Source organism: Peromyscus eremicus, chromosome 8b (assembly GCF_949786415.1).
Source record: "Peromyscus eremicus chromosome 8b, PerEre_H2_v1, whole genome shotgun sequence".
Taxonomy (NCBI): Eukaryota; Metazoa; Chordata; class Mammalia; order Rodentia; family Cricetidae; genus Peromyscus; species Peromyscus eremicus.
In genome coordinates, this window is record NC_081424.1 from 12,386,919 (window position 1) to 12,408,421 (window position 21,503).

The window sequence follows — 21,503 nt, forward strand, 5'->3', positions numbered from 1 at the left end:
GTATGTTGTTGGGGTGTGCTCTTGAAGGGGTGCGACCCCAATCCCTTCCTCTTGCTCATCTTTGCTTCGAAACAAGCAATTTTCTCTTTCAATCGCTCCCTGCTGTGATGTACAGACTCTGCACAGGTCAGGTGATCATGGATCGAGAAGTCTGACACTGTCAGCCTGAAGAAACTTGTCCTCGCTAGATGGTGGTGGCACAACACCTTTAATCCCAGCACTCGGGAGGCAGAGGCAGGCGGATCTCTGTGAGTTTGAGGCCAGCCTGTTCTACAAAGAGAGTTCCAGGATAGCTAGTGCTGTTACACAGAGAAACTCTGTCTCAAAAAACAAAAACAACAACCACCACCACCAACAACAACAACAAAAAAGCAGAAACAAAAACAAAAACAAAGCAGGGCGGTGGTAGCACACACCTTTAATCCCGGCACTCAGGAGGCAGAGCCAGGCAGATCTCTGTGAGTTTGAGGCCAACCTGGGTTACAGAGTGAGTTCCAGGAAAGGCATGAAACTACCTAGAGAAACCCTGTCTCAAAAAAAAAAAAAAAAAAACCCAAACATCAAAAACAAAAGTCTGTAAACAGCCCATTAGTGCTTCCTAGAGGAGGATAAACCTGGTGTGAGCCTCGAAGAATGGTTCACCTGCTTATTGAGCATAAATGAAACAAAGATTTTGTGTGAAATGACATTTGAAAACTGGTTTCACAGGGCTGGAGAGATGGCTCATTGGTTAAGAGCACTGGCTGCTCTTCCACAGGACCCAGGTTCAACTCCCAGCAACCACATGGCAGTTCACAACTGTCTGTAACTCCAGTTCCAGGGGACGGGACACCCATGTCAAAACACCAATGCATGTAAAATAAAAATAATAAATAAATAAAACTGGTTTCACAACTACTTTATAGCACTTGGTAGGTGATCATCTGATGATTCTTACTATCTACCTGCACGACATTAAGCGGGACATGGGCTAGAGACACGTATAAGGCTGTCTGCCCCCCAAGAGTACACATAGTGGAGACTGGCCACATGTGGACAAGTGCCTAAGGGAGGAGGGAAGCTCAGAAAGTGGGGCCCAGACAGGAACCAGGACTTCCTGACAGCCACACTAGGCTATCTCCAGAACCCAGCAAGCTGCTTTCACAACCGGTGCATGCAGATTGTTGTAACTGTGAGTGCCAGGGTGGATAACGGAGTGCCTGCTATCACTGAGTGAATGATGCTGGAGTGTGGTCTCTCTCCTCATCTGGACTCTCTGTTGTCAGTTCCTGTCTCAACCACAAGCTCTTCTTCCTCCTGAAAAGGAATGAGGCTTCATGGAAGGGACCTCAGTGTTCCTCAGCCTGGAGTTCTTATTTTAGGAAGCAGCTGAAGAGCTGGCTTAAGGCGTGGGTGTAGCTCGGTGGTGGAGCGCGGGCCTAGCTCATGTGGGGTGGAGAAAAGGTCCTGAGCTTTTTCCTTTTGTTTCTTTATTGAGGAAGATAGCTATATGTAAGTTTTATATTCTGTTTCTGATTATAGACATGTCTTTGGAGTTCTTCTTCCGGAACATGACCTCTGGAGCAGAAAGTCAGTCCTGTTCTGGGGACTCGCTCCTGTCCCAGCACTACAAGGTTATGCTTTCTACAACACTTAAGATGAATTTTTGCTATTTCTCCCAGGAGACTGTCAACACTATTAAACAAAATAATCACAAGAAATTTAAAAAAATTTTTTTTTGAGACAGGGTTTCTCTGTGTAGCTTTGCGCCTTTCCTGAAACTCACTTGGTAGCCCAGGCTGGCCTCGAACTCACAGAGATCCACCTGGCTCTGCCTCCCAAGTGCTGGGATTAAAGGCATGCGCCACCACCGCCCGGCGAAATTTTAAATTTTAAATCACTTTTTCTTAGTATATTTTACCCTTTCCCTCCAACCTTGCACACACACACACACACACACACACACACACACACACACACACACGGAGGGTCTCTCTCTAACTTAGCCTGGCCTGAAACTCACTATGTAGCCCAAGCTGACTTGGAATTCCTTGTGATTCTCCTGCTTCAGCCTTACAAGTTTTGGGGTTACAGGTATGTAACATCACACTAGCTAAAACTTCAGTGTGTGTGTGTGTGTGTGTGTGTGTGTGTGTGAAGGACTTGGGGTTTGCACTTAGGCATCTCTACCTACTGAGATATCTTGCTGGCCCTAAAACAACAACTTTTCCTCCTCCTCCTCCTCCTCCTCCTCCTCCTCCTCCTCCTCCTCCTCCTCTTTCTCCTCCTCCTCCTCTTCCTCCTCTTCCTCCCTCCTCCTCCTTTTTTTCTTCTCCTCTTTTTGAGACAGGCTGGCTCTCACTATGTAGTCTTGGCTATCCTGGAACTATGTAGACCAGGCTGGTCTCTAACTCACAGAAATCTGTTTGCTTCTGTCTCCAGAGTGCTGGGATTAAAGATGTGTGCCACCACACTTGGCAAAGCTTCAACTTTAAATAAAACATGATCATGTTTGGTAGTATAATTAATTCTTAATAGAGATATGTGTAGAGATTTTAATATTTATTTTGTATGTGTGGGTGTTGGCTTGTATGTGTGTCCACATATGTGCCTCGTGCCCTTGGAGACAGAAGAAGGCATTGTGACTGCAGTTACAGAGGTTTGTGGGCTGCCATGTGGGGGCTAGGAGTGGAGGATTCGTCTTCTAGAGGAGCAGACAGTGCTCTTAACCACTGAGCCCTCTCTCCACCCTCCTGTGTGGTGTTAGTGTTGGGAACATTAGAAAAAGTAAAACTGGTCTTTCTTCCCTAAGATAGTGCTGCTCTCCCTTGTTCAGGAATGTGCTGGGTTTTTATCCATACGTGGATTATGTCCAGTTCACTATGTATGTACCAAGCTTCTACGGTGCATTCTGTTGTGTGCAGGGTGCTGAAGGACACCAATGTTAATTAAGATATGGTTCTGGCCGGGCGGTGGTGGCACACGCCTTTAATCCCAGCACTTGGGAGGCAGAGTCAGGTGGATCTCTGTGAGTTTGAGGCCAGCCTGGTCTACAGAGTGAGTTCCAGGAAAGACACAGAGCTACACAGAGAAACTCTGTCTCAAAGAAAGAAAGAGAGGGAGGGAGGGAGGGAGGGAGGGAGGGAGGGAGGGAGGGAGGGAGGAAGAAAAAAGGGCCATGGACATGGTTCTGAAAGGGACGTGGTTCTGCACTCTCAGTTTGTGGCAGTATTTCCTAGAACACAGATTTCATGGGAAAAAAAAAGAATAGAAAAGAAAAACCCTAGAAACAGGTAGAGCCTGTTACTATAGCTAGGCAGAGTTCTGTCTTCCTCTCCCTAGAGTGCATCTGAAGTTAGCAGGGGCTTACTGAAAGCCGCTGCTGATGCCTGTTTGTGTTCCTGAGCTTACAGTGATGTCCACATAGAAAATCTCCTGATGAATTATTATGGGAGCTCTGTGGCACCAAAACAGGAACCTTGCTCCAAAACAGGAGAATACTTAGCTATGTGTGGTAGCTCACACTTGTATCTACTTGGGAAGCAGAGGCAGGAGGATTAAAAGTTCCATACTACTGGACTCTGTCTCACTAAAAACAGGCAGGATGGCTCAGTCAGTAGACTGCCTGCATGAAAACAGGATGACCTCACCATGGCTGGACATGGCGGTGTGCATCTGAAACACCGTGGCTGGGCATGGCGGTGTGCATCCTTAACACCGTGGCTGGGCATGGCGGTGTGCATCTGTAACACTGTGGCTGGGCATGGCAGTGTGCATCTGTAACACCATGGTTAGGAAGTCAGAGACAGGCAGGTTCCCAGAGCTTGCTGGTCATTCAGTCTTGACAATTGGTGAGCTCTGGGCTCAGTCAGAGAATCTGTCTCAAAAAATAAAGTGGAGACACTTGAGAAAAGACACCTGATGTTGGTTCTGGCCTCCACACACATATATACCCACATATACCATTTGCACACACAAACACACACATATACCACACACCCACACAAACAGTGGGTTAAAAGTGTACCTCAGTGGTAGAGTGTTTGTGAGGCCCTGGTTTTGATTTAAAAAACAAACAAACAAACAAACAAACAAACAAACAAAACCCCCAAGATGATGCATAGCTGGATGTGGTGGCACAGTCTGTAATCCAAACATTTGGGAGGCAGAGAGAAGCAGGAGGAGCAGAAGTTCAAATCCATCCTTAGCTACATAGTGAGTTTGAGGCCAGCCTAGGCTACATGAGACCCTGTCTCAAAACAAAAATAAGATGTTGAGCAGTGGTGGCGCATGCCGTAAATCCCAGCATTTGGGAGGCAGAGGCAGGCGGATCTCTGTGAGTTCAAGGCCAGCCTAGTCTACAGAGCGAATTCCAGTACAGCCAGCGTTATCTAGCAAGACCATGTCTTCAAAACCACAAAATCAGAAAGTCTGGTATAAATGTGTACTCCTAATTCTGTCTCTGACGGAACCCAAAGTTTGCTACTCTGGTTAGGCTGGCCAGCCAGCGAGCCACTGGGATCCCATCAGAGACTCTGTCTCAAAAAATAAAATGGATAGCAATAGAGACAGATACTCAAATTCCTCCTCTGGCCTGGTCATGGGTACACACACACACACACACACACACACACACACACACACACAGGAGAAAGAGAGAGGGAGAGGGAGAGAGAGAAAAAGAGAAAGAGAGAGAGAGAGAGAGAGAGAGAGAGAGAGAGAATAAAATTGAAAACTTTGAAACCTCAATACATAAATAAATTGACACAGCTGGCAATATGATTAGCTAAAAGAGATAAGGTTGGAGTCAGGGCCTCATGTAGTTGAAGTTGACTTTGAACTCCTGAAACCCCCTGCCTCAAGGGTGCCAGGGTTACTGATGAGTACCACTATGCCCAGTTCTATGCATTCAGGGTTCTTGGGTTGAAGCTCAGGGCTTTGAGGATGCTGGGCAAGCACTCTTCTTACCAGCTGAACTCTACCTCCAGCCCAAGCCAATTTTTTTGTTTGTTTGTTTTTGTTTTTTCGAGACAGGGTTTCTCTGTGTAGCTTTGGAGCCTGCCCTGGATCTCACTTTGTAGACCAGGCTGGACTCGAACTCACAGAGATCCGCCTGGCTCTGCCTCCCAAGTGCTGGGATTAAAGGCGTGCGCCACCACCGCCCGGCTTCCAAGCCAAATTTTTAAAAAAGCCATTCATCTGACGATCCACACATGCAATAAAACTCCAGGATGTTTAAAGGAAAAATGTAAAGGAAGTGTATTTTCACTTGCAATCACATTGCAAGACGTTTTTTTCTCTCCAGACCTTAACCAGAAAGATGGCAGCCAGCTGACAGACAGAATGAGACATTACTGAAACAGTAAGTCCTGTTCTAGAAGAGTCCATCTGGTAGGAAGCCATTTTTCACAGAGCGAGGCTCAGAAGGGCGAGGTGGCCGCCGAGGTTTAGGTGTGTGCACAGATTTGCCCTCTTAAATATGAGAAAGAGGTGTGTTCCAAAGATTTGTGCTTAGAACCAGGCACAAGAGTTTAATTGTTGCTATAAAACTCTTGCGCATAGAAATGGGCTTAGTTTGCAACGAGTCATCTTGCTTTCTGATTCTGTCACACTGATCTGTATAGCGACAGGGAGTAACCTCCTACGTGGGGGTTAGGCTCACAGAGCGAGCATGGGAACCTCAGTGAGCTCAACAAGTGTCATTGTCCCTGACTGTCCTCCTACACTTGCTATCCAGAGCTCATGACCATGACAGTTTTAACGTAAGGGCATCTGTGTTGATTGCCCCAGGGATCCTTAGTAGGCGCTATCAAGGCTTATTTTTTAAAGTATGTATGTATCTTATTTTATGTGTGTGAATATTTTGCTTGCATGTAGGTATGTTAGGTATGTATACTCTGTGTGTGTGTGTGTGTGTGTGTGTGTGTGTGTGTGTGTGTGTGTGTGTAACTGGAGTTATAGTTGGTTGTGATCTATCACGTGGGTGCTGGGAATCAAACCTGGTTTCTTTAGAAGAGCAGCAACTGCTCTTAACTGCCGAGCCATCTCTCCAGCCCCCAGGCTTATAGTTACTGACAGCCAGAGAATTGAGGGTATCCACTGAGGTCTGGCTAGATGATCCCTGACAGGTGAAAGGACTATACTGACTGTGGGGAGTGGAGGAAGCTCTGTGTGGATGCATGTTGTTGACATGAGCACAGCCATGTTGAGAACCCCAATATCTCACACCCCGGGGAAGGCTCAGAGGGATGGGAAAGCCTTCCTCTGGTCCAAGTGTCAGTGTTTATGAATAATTGACCAGAGAGACTATGAACCACACCTTCCTCTTCCAGGATGTACACAGCCTGCCACTCCTCTCCTATAGAGACTTCCTACAGAGATTAGCTATGCTTGTCCCCCTTTTCAGCTGCACACAACAAACCCATCTCCTTGGTTCGGACGTATACAAATTCTGAGATTTTTGGCTGCTGCTGTTGGTGCATCTCCATCAGACCACCCAGGTCACCTAGTCACAGCTTTTCTGTACTTGTGTCTGTCTGTGCGTCTGTCCTTTCTTCATTCTCTGTTGCTCCAGCTAGGTCAGTCCCTAAATCCATACAGGTAGTGGCAGTAGATGCTAGTAGATGCTACTGAGCCTCATTGGGAGATAGACACCAAAGAATCATTGCAAGAGAGAAGTTGAACTTAGTATATACATATCTGATACACACTCCAATTTAATTACAGCTTCAGCAGAATGGGAAATGGCTAAGAAAACAACTTGGTAATGAAAGTGTAGATGATAAAAATGAATTGTTAGGAGTTCAGAAGTAGTCACTTTATAAAAAGATTTACGTGCGTACGTGCGTGCATGAGTGTGTGTGTGTGGGGGGGGCGCGTGTTGCGCGCATTCCACAGAACTCATGTGCAGATCATAGGACAACTTTGTGGAGTCTCTAATTCTTCCATGTGGGTCCCAGGAAACAGCCTCCACCTGCTGAGCCTTCTCTCTGGCTCCAGAAGCAGTCATTTTAGAACTCTAGATTGGTCCTTCACCTACAAGTAAAGCAACTGTATTTAATTCTTCCCACTCTGAAAGAACACCCTTCCATCTGGGGCTTGGGAAGGAAAAGTATCTTTGTAGAGCCCGGTGACTCCAGAATGAGCCAAGTATGGGCCTGCTTTCCTTTTCCATCCACCAGAGCCCCACGCTACTCTTTGGTAAGTACCTATTGGCTGTATTAATTGTTCTTGCAGCTAGATTTTTATCTACCATTGTTCAAGTGAGAAGCTACAACAATTTGAAAATGATGCTATCACCGGCGATTATTATCTGTCTGAGTGGGTGTTGCTGAAAAGACCGATACTAGATTATAGTTACCCCGCACAGAATGTGTTTTCCAGTTAAGAAATTAGGGCTGGCTGGGCAAGGTAGCTTACACTTGTAATCCCAGCACTCAGGTGTAAGGTAGGGGTCAAAGGTGGAGGCTGGAGGATCTGAAGGTCAAAGTTTGTCTTAAATACCTGGCTAGTTCAAGGATGGCCTGGGCTGCACGAGACCGTTTCAACCCTCCAGCCACCACCACTAATGTTAAGAGTTATCATGCCCAATCCAGTCTGAGATCACACCGCAACACTGTCCTAAATTGTCCAGGACCCACTTCCAGGACACCCACATGTTTCGAGTGGTTGGTGCTGAGGTTCATCTCACTGTCAAGGACGGGGGCAAGAGTTCTAACTCAGCTTGCTCTTGGCATATTTTCCATCTATGAGAGTCTAGCACACCTCCTGGAGATGGGGGTAGGGAGGAAGAAAAAGCCTTGGAGCTAATACCAGCTCCGCGGAGACTTGGGACAGGAGGCAATGACTTGGCCAAAGGATTATTGCTACAACAGGCTTTGTGTTTTGTTATCCGTTGTAGCTATCCAAACACTTTCTGGGAAGTGAGAAACACCGTGAGACTCATTTGAATCCCTGCCCTTTTTATGTGAGTTTTAATTATGGGGAAGCTGAAGGAAGGGCTGAGAATGAGCAGGGATCCTCTGGCTCAGCAGAGGTGATGAACATAACTTTGTGTGGTTTACTGTAAGGCAACATCCTGAGCTGAGCTGTCTGTGACTCTGAATCAGGAGAGAAAGAAGCACAAACTACGGTCAAGTTGTCTTCAGCAAGTCAAGCTTTGTGGAGGAATTTTCTGTTTTGTTGGGAAGTGGAAAGCTAAAAGTCTGGCAAGGCAAACAGATACAACATTAGCCCGGCAAGGCTGTGTTCTAGTCTCAGCATCACACACACACAAACACACACACAAACATACACAGAGACATATAGACAGCTAGACAAACACACATACAGACACACACAGACAGACAGATACACACACAGACATACAGACATATACATACAGAGACACACACAGACATACAGACATATACATACAGAGATACACACAGACATACAGACATATACATAAAGAGACACACACAGACATACAGACATACCACACACAGACATACATACAGACACACAGACACACATATACACATACACAGACATGCATATACATACATATACACAGACACACACACGTACACCCACACCCACACACACACACACACACACACACACACACACACACAGAGACACACACTTCAGATAGAGGGTCCCTAGTATGCAGAATTTCTGCTCTTAGTGTAGATGATAAACACAATACAAAAATTTACTTTAATAATTCAAAGACACTTATTAATATGTCTTAGTCAGAGTCAGCTTACTTCTCTAGGGAAGAAATAAGATTAACTTGAACAAGGATTAAAAATGAGTCACCCCGCCGGGCGGTGGTGGCGCACGCCTTTAATCCCAGCACTCGGGAGGCAGAGCCAGGCAGATCTCTGTGAGTTCAAGGCCAGCCTGGGCTACCAAGTGAGTTCCAGGAAAGGCGCAAAGCTACACAGAGAAACCCTGTCTCGAAAAACCAAAAAAAGAAAAAAAAAGAAAAAAAAATGAGTCACCCCAACCGTGAATGGGGAGTGAAAAGAAAGGTGTCACCACTCACTTGAACCCTCTACAATGTCACCCCCATCACAATTTTTTTTTTTTTTAATTCTAGGGGCTGGAGAGATGATTCAGTGGTTAAGGGCACTTGTTGCTCATGTGGAGGACCAGAATTCAATTCCCGGCACCCACAAGTCAATTTGTAGCCATCCATAACTCCAATTCCAGGAAGCACACGATACACAGACACCCATGTGAGCAAAATACTCATACCAGTACAATAAATAAATATAAGGCTATTCCTCCGAGGTAAGCAGATTCCATACCCTATAATCAAGACAACTACCCATTCATCAGTTCAGCAGCACAGAGGAAACACGGCACTGACCAAGGGAGACAGGAAAGAAACCGACTCAAGGCGTTTAGAGCGAGGTCAAGAACACACACGCACAAGCACTGACACACATAAAACGGTGCAAGCAGTGTGGCTCAGGGAACGAGGGTGGGCTGGAGTCAGCCAGCAGGATGAGGCTCCTGGAGCAAGAGCAGCAGAGAGCCTGGAGGAAAGACTTGCAGATGCCTGGCACAGAGAGAGAGCAGGGCGCTGATCAACCGGTGGTCAGGAGAGCGCTGCTGCTGGCTGAAAAGGAGCCGTGTAAACTGTGATATGGTATTTGAGGTTCTGATACCAATCAACTTGTCATCGACATTTAAAGCTTCTGACAGTCTAAGCACAACGGTTGTCTTCCTCCTCTCCTCCTCCCCCTCCTTTTATTTTCAATGTCTTTTTTTTTTTTTTTCAAGACAGGGTTTCTCTGTGTAGCCCTGGATGTCCTGGAACTAACTCACTGTGTAAACCAACCTGGCCTCGAACTCACAGAACTGCTTGCCTCTGCCTCCTGAGCAGTGGGATTAAAGGTGTGTGCCATCAAGCTGGCCTTTTCTTTTTGGTGCTAGGGAGAGATGGTGCCTAGAGCCTCGGTGCATATGTATCTGTTCTACCACTGAGCTATATACACTCACCCCCACAATTTTGTTCTTAGAACTTTAACATCCTTTTTTGAAAGATGTTAATAATAAAATATCAATTCTAGAAGACCAAACTCTATCTATCTATCTATCTATCTATCTATCTATCTATCTATCTATCTATCTATCTGAGGCAAGGTCTCACTGTGTAGCCCTGGCTGGCCTGGAACTCGATAAGCAGACCACAGAGACCCACCTACCACTGAAGGTGCTTGCCACCCCACCGGGCCCAGGTCAAACTATTGGTAATACTGGCCAGGCAGGAGAAATAACACACATAATCTCAGTACTCGGGAGGCAGAGACAGGAGAATTCTTGATAGTTCCAAGCCAGTTTGGGTTACACAGTGAGTTCTAGGCCAGCCTGGGCTACAGAGTCCCTGTGTCAATGATAACAATAATGACAAATATATACATAACTAAATAAACAAATAGACAACATTCCTGAGCATCAGGGTTCATTCTTTGTGTTTGTTTTTGTTGTTGTTTTTCAAGATAGGGTTTCTCTGTGTAGCCTGGGCTGTTCTGGAACTCCTCTGTAGACCAGGCTGGCTTGAACTCAGAGATCTGCCTGCTTTTGCCTCCTGAGTGCTGGGATTAAAGGTGTGTGCCCACCACACCTGGTTATGGTTCACACTTATTATCCTAGTCCTTGGTAGATAGGAACAAGTAGATCAGGAGTTCTAGGTCAGTCCCTGCTACCTGACAGCTTGAGGCTAGCCTAGAGCACACTAGACTCTGTCTTAAAAAAAACGAAAACAAAGACAACAACAACTAAACAGGCATGGTGTTCCACACTCAGGAAGCCAAGGCAAGGGAGTCTCTAAGAGTTCAAAGCCAGCCTGGTCTATGCAGTGAGTTTCAGATCAGCCAAGGGCTATATGGTGAAACCCTGTCTCAAAAACAAAAACAAAACAAACAAGCAAACCAAACCCCAAACCAAACAAACAACAAAAAACTTGTGCCAGGGATGGCTCAGTTGGTAAAGTGTTTGCCACACAAGCAGGAAGACCTGAGGTGAATCCCAGCAAGCATTAAAAAGCCAGGCACTGGGGGCCGGAGAGATGGCTCAGTGGTTAAGAGCCATGGGCTGCTCTTCCAGAGGACCTGGGTTCAAGTGTCTGTAACTTGAGATCCAGGGAATCTGACACCTTCACATCAATCTACATAAAATAAATTTTAAAAACCTTGGGGGAAAAAAAGCTAGGCATGACAGATCTCTAAGTTCCAGGCCAGTCAGGTGAAACTTCACACACACACAGGAAAAGGAAATAAAAAGATAGAAAGAACAAATAAAAGCTGGGCATGATCCAGATGTGGTAGCACAGGCCTTTAGCACCAGAGCTCTGGGAGCAGAGGGAGGTGGAGTTCTGTTAGTATACATAGAAAGTTCCAGGCCAGCCAGGGCTACATAGAGAGACCCTATTTCAAAGACAAAAACCAACAAACAAAGCAAAAAGCTGTGTATAGTGGTGTGTTCTTGTAATCTCAGTGCTGGGGAGGCAGACACAGGATTTCTGGGGCTCGCTGGCAAACCACTCTACTGTAATGGATGGGCGTTGGGGTCCTAGTAAGAGACTTTCTCTCAAAAACACAAAGTGGGTGGAGCTAGCAAGATGCCCCAGCAGGTAAAGACACCTGCTGCCAAAGCTGACAACCTGAGTTGGATTTCAGGGATGCATGTCCTGCAAATAGAGTACTGACTCCTGCAGGTTGAACTCTGACCTCTCGGTGCTGGGTTACATGCCCCTGCCCAAACAAATAATAAAATGTAGTGAAAATGAAGAAAAACCAGGGTGGACAGGCTTCCTGAGAAACACTTAAGGCTGACGGCTGGCCTTCACATGCAGTGTAGACACAAGCACACAGAGAGCTGGGGATGTGGTCAGTCGGTAGAATGCTTCATATCCACTGATATATGAAACCCTAGGTTCGATCCCTAACACTGTATAAACCTGGAGTGTTGGCACACATTGGTAATCCCAGAATTCCTGGAAACAGGAGGATCAGAAATTCAAGGTCAACCTCAACTACATAGCTACATGAGACCCTGTTTCAAAATAATAAATAAATGGTAAAATAAAACAAAAAAATTATACTTAAAAAATTAGTCATTCTTTTAATTAACTTATACTTCTGCTCAGTAGGCTTTGGAGCCATATCATCTTTTTTCGTTTTAAGAACATAGATTCAGGGGCTGGAGAGAGAGCAGTGGTTAAGAGTGTGTGCTCTTGTGGAGGACCCCAATTCCAGTTCCAGGGAATCTGACGCCCTCTTCCGGCATTCTCGGGCACCAGCACTCACATGCACATACCCCACTACACACATACACACATAGTTCAAATTCTGAAAACATATTTAAGAACATAGATTAACTTAGGCTACCTCCAATAATGGGAAGTGTATTTTAAGGCTATACACGAGATAAGATTATCAGAGGAAATGAACGGCAGCAGTATGGCTGGGAATTAATGGAAAGGAGTGAGGTCTGTGCACACTAGGGACTGGGCTTCTGTGTTTCGCCTGCCTGCTGCAGGCATGCAGTACTCCCCACCGTGAAGGTGTGTGTTGCCATCCTTCTCTGTCTCTGTGACTGTGAGCCAGCTACCCCGTGTACTCAAAACTTCTGCTGACTCATAACTTCAGCTGACTCATAACCTCACTTTAGCCAATGTTCAACCTCTCTTCCTCACACCCAGCAGACTGACTCTTCTACGTCCCAGTCCAAATTCTTGTCAGAGAAAAAAAAAAAAAAGAGAATCTGACTAGGCCTGACTCAGTTTTCAAATTTCACCGAGCATCAAAATGTCCTGGAGATTTTAAGCCACCAATTCGGGTCTTCCCAGGAGTTGTTATGTAGTATTCTTGGGTAGGGCCTGAAAATTTGCATTTTTGACATAATCCCAGCTAATGTTGAATACAATGCCCTGGGAACCACCCTTGAAAACCACTGGCCTGGTTAATCATCCTTTTATCTGTTTAGACAGACAGCTGGGGCAAGCTGCCTCATGTTACCAATCCATTCATCTGAACTGACTCTCTGCCTCATAACTGAAGATTTCCATTCCATTCCCCCTTTAATCTATTCTGTATTTTTATTACTAAAAGTTAAGACAAGATTGCCTTTATTACAAATTTCTTGTGAGCTAGAAAATCCCAAGATCTACTCCAGTTACTGCCTTCTAACCAGACAACCCCAGATTCTATTTACATTCTTTCAAGTTATTGCATTTAATCTCAGACTTGAGGCATCCAGAGCTCACAGAAGACTTGAGGCTCACCCTTGCTTCTCTGGGTCAACTTAAAGAATGATATAATGAGATCAGCCACATGCACTCAAACTTCACACAGTCCATCTAGACAAGTTTGGAAGCACTCCCCCAGCATAGGAAAAATGGAAGAACTGTAATATCACCGACTCCTGCAGAGATTGTCCATAATGACTGCTGGACAGTTTAACCTCAAGGAATAGCTTCCACAATTGTCGCATGGCATTCGCAGCAGTAAGGACTGTGGACAATTTAGGTCTAAATTGACTGTCCTATCTTTTCCCTATTCCGGCATTCTCAGAAGGATACCACCCAAGGCAGAAATGGCTATTTTCCTCGTACTCATTTCTATTAAGACGTCTTAGTTTTTCTTTAGTCTGCATACATCTTTTCACCTTTGCTACAGGATCATTCTTTACCGACAGTGACGTCTGGGAAAGGCGCATTGAACCTCCCTCAAGATTTTTTCATGTCTATCCTCCGCCTCCTGCTTTTTCCCATGCTGATATCCTGGTCGAGTGGAAAAACCTTCTTGGGTAAGGGTCAGCTTTCTCAGATCCTTTGCTAACATTTTTGGCTTCCGAGTCATCAGAGGACTCTTGTTGGTAGTTCACCGGAGGAGATCTCCGGTTCACACTGGGGTCAAGCGTCTCCGATGGCTCCATGGCGATGGGCAGAAGCCTCAAAACCTAGCTCCAAACAAAACTGCCTAGTCCTGGGAAAGACCGAAGTCCAAACTCCACCCAGCAGGGGTGAAGTGAGCCCTTTCTTTTATTGGCTTCATCATCATGGCAGTCCCCAAGCCTTATTCTGAGCAGCTATGTCTCTGACACATCTTCTATTCTTTGGTCTTTGACTCACTCAGGGTCCTCTGGTCTTCCCCAAAGCAGCTTCCTATTCTGAGTCACCTCACATACCATTGCCAGTGTCTCCTCCACTGGCAGCCTTTATGCTTTATGACTTATCGATGACAAATAAACTTTTGGAACATTCTATACATTTTGCTTTTATTATTTTATTTGACTTTTTTTTAAAAGATTTATTTATTATGTATACAGCATTTATGGCTGCGGGCCAGAAGAGGGCGCCAGATCTCATTACAGATGGTTGGGAGCCACCATGTGGTTGCTGGGAATTGAACTCAGGACCTCTGGAAGAACAGACAGTGCTCTTAACCGCTGAGCCATCTCTCCAGCCCCTTATTTGACTTTTTAAAATATTCACTTTTGATTAATATTTATGTGTGTGTGCCTGAGTTTATGCGTACCTTGTGCGCATGCCTCAGAGCCCAGAAGGGATCATAGCCACTGAACTGGAGCTGCAGGTGGCTCTGAGCCACCTGATCTGAGTGGTAGGGACCTAACTAGGTGCTCTTAACCGCTGAGCTCTATCTTACTTCTTTAAAAAAGTTGTGTATATATTATATGTGATGTGTGTGCGGAGGGCACAAATGTCACAGCACGTGTGTAGAGGTCGGTGGGAAATCCTGTGGAGTTGGCTCTTTCCTTCCACTTCAGTCCAGGGTTGATTGAACTCTGTTTGCTAGGCTTGCCTGGTAAGTGCCTTCACCTGCTGAGCCATTGTTGTGGACTATCAGCTTAACAATGTAAAGATGTGTTGCATTTGTTTATGCTGCATTTATTTAATTACATAAGGGTGTGTTGCTTTTGTTTATGTTGCATTTGTTTAACTATATAAAGATGTGTTGCTGTTTCATCTTGCCTGCATAAGGCACCTGATTGGGCTAATAAAAAATTTAGATGGTCAATAGCTAGGCAGAAGAGGACTACGCAGGACGGGCCGGCAGAGAGAAAAGGGAAGCCAGCCAGGCAGGGGCCAGCCAGCCAGTCAGAGGATGCAGGAAAACAGATGGACAGGACATAGAAGAGGTAAATGAGCCTCAAGGAAACACATAGATGAATAGAAATTCATTAATTAAATTTAAAAAACCTAACTAGAAACAAGCCTAAGCTAAGGCTGAGCATTCATAATCAATAATAAGTCTCCATGTCATGATTTGGGGGCTGGCAGTCCAAAAAGCCTGCTACAAGCCATGTTACTGGTCCCTTAGTTTGCTTTTTAAAATAAAGGTTTACTTTTATTATTTTTAATTATGTGGAAGTGTGTGTGATTGCATGTAGGTATTGCATGTGAGTGCAGGTGTCTGCAGAGGCAGAGGTATCGGCTCCCCTGGATCTGGAGTTGCTCTTAACTGCAGAGCCATCTCCAGAACCCTTACTTTACTTTTGAAACAGGCTCTCACATAGCCCAGGATGGCAGCAGCCTTGTTAGGTAGCCGAAGATAACCTTGAACTTCTGTTTGCTTGCTTGCTTGCTTCTTTGAGAAAGGGTCTCACTGTGAACTCTGGCTGGCCTGGAACTCACAGGGATCTGCCTGCCTCTGCTTCCCCAGTGCTGGCACTAAATAAAGACTTGTATCACTATGCCCAGCTGACCTCGAATGTCTGACCCTCCTGCCTCCACTTCTCATGTACTGGGATTGCGAGGCTGTACCATCGTTCCTGGTTTTACGTGGCGTTGAGGGTCAAAGCTCTGGCTTCATGCATCCTAAGAAAGTACTCTACCAACTGAGTCACATCTCCCGCTGTCCTCGGCCCAGCTCTTTTTTGCTTTTTGCTTTGAGACAGGAGCTGGTGGCATGGTTTGCAGTGGGTCTCAACCTTCCTATTGCTGCGACCCTTTAATGCAGTTGTGGTGACCCCCAACCATAAAATTATTTTGTTGCTACTTCATAACTGTAGTTTTGCTGCTGTTATGAATTATAATGTAAATGTCTGATATACAGGATATCTGATATTCATCCTCAAAGGAGTTGTGACCTCTAACCACTGGTTTAGAGATTAAATATTGTGACAACTGATGACCTGAGGTCTATTCCTGGAATCCATGTAAAGGTAGGAGAGAAACTGTTCCACAAAGTTGTCTTCTGACGTCCACATTTGAATTGTTTCAGGTGCAAACACATGTACTACCCATGCATGTGCACATACACACTGGTAATAAATGAGATTAGAAATTTAAATACATGTAACTTATTTATTTTGGTTTTTCTTTTTCTTTTTAAAAATATTTATTCATTTAATTTATGTATATTTGTGTTTTGCCTATGTGTGTAATGGTGTCAGGAACTGTAGTCACAGACAGTTGTAAGCTGCCATGTGAGTGCTGGGAATTGAACCCAGGTCCTCTGGAAGAGCAGCCAGTGCTCTTAACCTCTGAGCCATCTCTCCAGCCCTTATTTTGGTTTTTCAAGGCAGGGTTCCTCTGTGTAGTAGTGGCTGTCCTGGAACTCGCTCTATAGACCAGACTGACCTCAATCTCAGAGATCTGCCTGCCTCTGCCTCCTGAGTACTGGGATTAAAGGCGTGTGCTACCATCTTCCAGGCCACATATTTGATTTTAAAGACAGGCTCTGGGTAAGTTTCTCAGGTTGGCCTTTTTGTAACGCTTCTCACGCAGCCTCCTGAGTCTGGGATTAGAGGTGTCCACTACCACACCCAGCTAATAATTTGGATTTTAAAATGTTCTCATCTGCTCCCCTTCATCCAATTAGAAGCCAAGTCCCACCGCCTCTACCACACATCAAAGGGGCTGCTGACATGTAGTATGCTTCGGATGCAAATGTCATCATGCTAGTCCAATCTTCGTCTGTTCACTTGTGTCGGTTTTGGAGACTTCACACACGCTAGGCTATATCATCCTCTGGGCTATACCTCCTCATTTTATTTTTATTTTGAGATAGGGTCTAACTAAGTCACCTGGCTAACCTCGAACTTGGGATCCTCCTGCCCCATTCTCTGAGTACTGAAATGGCAGCCCTTCACTTCAGGTCCAGTTACAGAACATCATTTACTTTTTAAGCAATATTTCAATATTTCTCAAACTTTCCCACTGAAGTGCCTCTAAGAGCAGAGACAAATTTAAAAGGTGGGCAGGCCTTTAATCCCAGCACTCGGGAGGCAGAGGCAGGTGGATCTCTGTGAGTTCGAGGCCAGCCTGGTCTCCAAAGCGAGTTCCAGGAAAGGCGCAAAGCTACACAGAGAAACCCTGTCTTGAAAAACAAAACAAAACAAAAATAAATAAATAAATAAATAAATAAATAAATAAATAAATAAATAAATAAATAATAAAAAAATTAAAAAAAATAAAAGGTGGGCAGGAGAATACACTTAAGGAATATAGCTCTGTGGCGGTCAGTAAAAGGTTTTCTGTTCCCATCCTCCATCCCATAATAGGTTTCTCCACTGACTCGGTAAGCCAGATCAAGCCAAACTGAAAATGTAACAACAGGTTTATTTGAGCAAAGCAACTGCTGGGCAGGTTCTCCAGTCCCAGAGACTGAGGCTGGAGAAGCCGTGCCCCAAAATGAAAGCAGGGAGACTTCTTTTATAGGTTGCAGGGGAGGGTGGTGATGTGTCCACCATAAGCTGGGTTTGTGCCCAAGTGTGGTCAAAGCTGAACACTTTAGGCGGGAACTTGGGTGGCCTGCAACTTCAGGGGAGGATCTGCAGTAGCCTCCAAGAATTTGGAACTAGACTTTTTGGCATCTTTCCTCTGTTCAGAGACTCTCTGAGTGCTCCAGGTTTGGAGAGAGAGAGACAAGAATGAAGCTTTTGGGGCTGAAGAGATGGCTTGGAGGTTAAGAGCACCGACTGCTCTTCCAGAGGTTCTGAGTTCAATTGCCAGCAACCACATGGTGGCTCACAACCATCTGTAATGAGATCGGGTGCCCTCTTCTATATACATGATAAATTAATAAATCTTTAAAAAAGGGGGGGGGGCTTTCCTGATCATGCAGGGGCGAGCTGGAGGTTCCAACCAAATAGTCAGTTTCAATTGTCAGCTTAACATAATCTAGAATCTCCTAGATAGAGGGATTGTGGGGATTGGTTGCCCAGTGAACATGTCCATGGAGGATTGTCTTGATTATTTGATTGATGTGGGAAGACGCATCCTTGGGCAGTACCATTCCCTAGGCAGTGGGGGCTGAGCACACATGAATGCATTCATTCATTATGAAGGGAGCAGGCAAAAGTACCTTGGCCTGAGTACTGCCATTTTGACTTCAGACTCTATTTTACCTGTAAGGTGAAATAAAGTTCAGGTTCCCAAGCCCGAGGGGAGCTGAGAACTTTCCAATGGCTGGTCAACCTTCTCCCTCAACCATAGAAATAGTTGTTATGCACCTTTGGTTCTCTAAGCCGTTATGGCTGTTCCCAACAACAGAAATAACAAATGAATCTGATTGGTTGGACTGAAAGGCTTACATTCTGTGTCAGTTGACAGTGATGGAACACACAAGGAGAGTCCTTGATCTTTGATTCCTGATTGGTGAAAATTGTAACTGTAACTTGGCAACAAATGTTATGATTTTTGGGCTTATAAACCCTGCTTCTGCCTGTGCTTGGGGCTGACACGAGAAACCAGGCTTCCGAGTCCTTGTCCTGCAGCCCTTACTGAGCAGTGAGTGACTCGATTATGTGGTGATTATTAAAATCTTTGGAACCCATAAATGTTGTCTCTCTCCTTCCTCGTAGTGCACAATGGACCTCCATCTCCTTCCTGAGTCATATCGGCCAGTTTATGAAATGCTAAAACGCAAACTCAGGGTTTTGTGCATACTAGCCACTCTACCAGAATAACTACCTCCCCAGCCCCTGTAAGCAGCCTGAAGTTTTTCTCTTCACATATCAGAGAATACTTTCTTAAGGGAGGGCCTCTCATATAGCCCATTCTACATAGCCAAAGATGACCTCTCCACCCCTCCTCAAATAGGGTTTTTCTGTGTAGCCTTGGCTGTTCTGGAACTCGATCTGTAGATCAGGCTGGACTCAAACTCATAAAGATCTGCCTGTCTATGCCTCCAAAGTGCTGGGATTAAAGGTGTGCCCCACCACCAGCTGGCTCATAGATGACCTTGAACATCTGATCCTTTTGCCTCCTCCAGAGATCATAGGCTGTACCACCACACCCTGTTTATGTATTGCCAGGGATGAACCCAGGGCTCCCTGCATGTTATGCAAGCACTCTGCTAACTGAGCCACATCCCTTAACTGGAGTCAGAGAAATTTTATGACTCTAGAATCTTAAACAGTTATGCAAAATTTATGATCTCCTCCACCTTTTTTTTTTTTCCCTTTCTTTCTTTTGAACTGTATCTCACTTGGCTGGTCTAGAATTCACTATGTAAACCAGTCTGGTCTCAAATGCACAGAGATCCATCCACCTCTTTTGTCCCAAATGCTGGTATTAAAGGCTGATGCCACCATACCCAGATATTTTTATTTTAATGTGTGCTGGACAGACCTATACAGGCAAAACCAAAATACATTACTTACACATGTAATAAAACGAAAATAAATTGAATTTATTTTCACGACTATTATTACTCTCTTGCAAGCTGGAATACTTAGCATGATCTCAGTATTTAGTTGTACATACATGGCTGCTGGCGAATGGCTCTTTAATATTGTGATCTAATGGAGTAGGATCCCAATTCGGTTACTTAGACCACAGCATCAGTAACTGGGACCTTGGTAGAAATGTTCACTTGCTACCTGGTGAAGCCTTCCAGCTCACTGTGATGCAGCTGAAATTTGAAGATGTCTTACTTATCCAGCACTTAGTAGCCGCCCCGCCCCGCCCCGCCCCATTGGCGGTTGGACCAAGGGTTTCCCAAGGTGCCAGGCAAACGCTCTACTACTGAGTTACATTCCCGGTCTTGCACTTGGTTTTCTCATCCAAGTAAGGTACACGTTTAAAACAAACAAAAACGTATTGTCCCTGAATTGATGACTCTTATGTAAGTGCAAAATGTTCATTTCTGAAACAAGACTTTAACCCTAAAGGCTCCTATTACTAGAATTCTGCTATGAAGTACATTTTTCATAATAGACCTTTAAGAGCAAGAAGGAGCAGATCCTTAAATCACTTGTCGCCCCCGTGTGGCAGGTTTATTAATATCGCGCCCAGTATCGTATTTAAAAATACAGAAATCGAATTCTGTATTCTAATTACTTTTATTTACTAAAATTCAGATTAATAGCCCCCCTCACAGATCTTTCTCCTCAAATAACTTCAACTATGCTTGCAAAAGACCTGGTGTATTTGACACATAGCTCTTCAATAGATTTGTTCTTGGCCACTAAAAAAAAAAAAAAGTTTTAACTCTTGAAAAATAACAGTAGTGCCGGGCTCGGGAGGCAGAGGCAGACGGACCTCTGAGTTCAAGGATAGCTCCAGAAGGCAGAGAAACCCTGTCTGGAGAAAATTAAAAAAAAAAAAAAAAAAAAAAAAAAAAAAAAAAAAAAAAAAAAAAAAAAAAAAGGAAGGAAAGAAGAAAGAAAAATAGCGAAAAATAGCAGCAGACTCCACAAAAATAAAACAAAACAAGGAAACCAGATGGAAAGTAGGCAGCAGTTAGAGTTGTAACAATGTGAATATTGGAAACACAACCTGAAAAGCGTATTAGCAGAGGTTGACAGTACTTTGCCATCAAATGGTAGGAAGAAGGAAAAACCAAGCAACCTAACCAAAATCTAACTTTTGACCGAGAATAAAAGAAACCACTCAGACTGCATTCTCCCCCTCTCACTCTCCCGAGGGAGAGAAGAACGATCATCAATGGCAAGTAGCAGTTGCAGAAAGCAACACTAAGAGCCGGCTTCACGCTCAGGGGGAGAATGCTCCGTCTCCTCCTCGTGGTTTCGGGTGCTCTACACAGTCAGAGAAACTTCTCTAGTAACGAACTATAGAAATGATCCCTGAAAGTATAGTCTTAAAGTTCCAGCTGTCAACCGCCGCCGAGTCACAGCTGACGGCCCATTTTTCGCTAATGGTGACATTACATTCCTCTCGCTCTCCCCTCCCCGTAATGTTCTCTTCTAAACAATAACACACAAAATCCATTTTCAAAGTGAAGTTTGTATGTTAGTCTGAAACAAATCATTTTAAATATTCTGAATTGCAAACGAATTCAGCTTTACGTTCTTAATTAACATATTACGGATAGCAGCCAATCACGTTAGTGTCTTCAGGCGCTCACTCAAAACCGCTTCCGGTCCAGTTTAAAGATAAAGTGTGTGCGGCGCGTCAGGTTGCATTTTGTTGTTTGAGGTTGGTGTTGCTCCACAGTCCCTGCTGTCCGGATTCCACCCTGCCCCAGTCTCCCCAGTAACATTCGGTAACCTCGGTGCTGGAGTTGTCAAGCATACACCTGATTCTGTGTAGCCAGCCT

At 44.8% G+C, this 21,503-nt stretch overlaps 1 non-coding gene across 1 annotated transcript; it reads right to left on the minus strand.

Annotated features, from left to right (window-relative positions):
• Window positions 1-20,831: 20,831 nt before the first annotated feature.
• On the minus strand, window positions 20,832-21,046 carry LOC131918912 (small nucleolar RNA U3). The gene has a single exon (XR_009381132.1). It is a non-coding gene; the product is annotated as a small nucleolar RNA U3 (small nucleolar RNA).
• Between the last annotated feature and the right edge of the window lie 457 nt (window positions 21,047-21,503).